Source organism: Alosa sapidissima, chromosome 20 (genome assembly GCF_018492685.1).
Source record: "Alosa sapidissima isolate fAloSap1 chromosome 20, fAloSap1.pri, whole genome shotgun sequence".
NCBI lineage: Eukaryota > Metazoa > Chordata > Actinopteri > Clupeiformes > Clupeidae > Alosa > Alosa sapidissima.
Window position 1 is genome coordinate 11910864 of NC_055976.1, and position 1169 is coordinate 11912032.

General features: G+C 41.1%; 1 long non-coding RNA gene across 1 annotated transcript in view; it reads left to right on the forward strand.

Annotated features, from left to right (window-relative positions):
- LOC121694842 overlaps positions 1-608 on the forward strand; it is a 10573-nt gene extending 9965 nt beyond the window's left edge. The window contains exon 3 of the long non-coding RNA XR_006025902.1: positions 479-608. This is a non-coding gene — a long non-coding RNA (uncharacterized LOC121694842). The remainder of the gene's footprint in view (positions 1-478) is intronic.
- The last annotated feature ends 561 nt before the right edge of the window (positions 609-1169 follow it).

The following is a 1169-nucleotide window of genomic DNA, read 5'->3' on the forward strand; positions in this document are numbered from 1 at the left end:
AGTTGCAGAGCTGTTTTTATTCCAAAGGTGGTGTAGTATGCAGGTCTGTGTATGTCTCTCTCTCTCTCTCTCTCTCTCTCTCTCTCTCTCTCTCTCTCTCTCTCTCTCTCTCTCTCTGTATGTGTGTGTGTACAGATTTGTCAATATTTTTGAAACCAGAGCCATTATGTCCATGACATTTCATCATGAATTGTTTATTGTGCAGTAAATCCTACAGTTCATTGGGAAATACATCTTTTTAATGTAATTTGCCATGGGAACCCACCAGTCTGTATACTGTAGAGTGTGCTGAAGACAGATACGAGACAGACGCCATTATTAATTGGATTTCCCGAATGTGTGAATGGAGATTTCCCTCTCATGCAGGAGTCCCAACAATCCCGAGTGGATAACTTGATAAAAGCTTTCAGTGCTTTCTCCTCTCTCTCTCCCTCTCTCTCTCTCTCTCTCTCTATTTCTCTGTGTCTCCTTCACACAGACATTTCCATCTGGAGGGAACCTCTCCTTTGACCTCACAATCAATACCATTCGACTCCTGACGAGGGACAGGCGAATGACGTCATTCCAGAACCAACATCCCTGATGCTGAATAAAAATCAGAAAATCTACTGGCGCATTTCTTCAGATATATGATGGGAAATGTATGAACTAATTAAAAAAGGACATTATGACCTCTCTGCCAGTGTAGTGCAATGTGTATGTGTTTTGTGTGTGTGTGTGTGTGTGTGTGTGTGTGTGTGTAACTATATCCATGTAGTGTTCCAGAAGGACATAATTATTCCCTTAATTAATTATAGCCCTATAACATAATTATAGCCCTTTTCTATACCTACCTCAGTCAAATTAATCTGTCAATCAAATTGGATGAGGGAGTGGATGCAAAAAGATAAGATAAAAAACAAAACAAAACTATTGAAACAGTCTGAATAAAAAAATCATTGTATGATGCGATGTGACTTCATCTCTGTTGGAGGAATAGATTGTGCTATTTGTGCTTTTGTCAACAGAATCCCAGCAGTGAGATTCTGAAGGAAACGGCAGGGTTCTGATGTTCTAACTGTTTGTGTTCCACCGTGGCAGGCATGAGCGGGCGTCGGCAGCTCTATGATGGCACATGATGGCCCTCTTTATCGTTTTATATCCCCCGGTGTGTGCCTTTAAATTGCGTC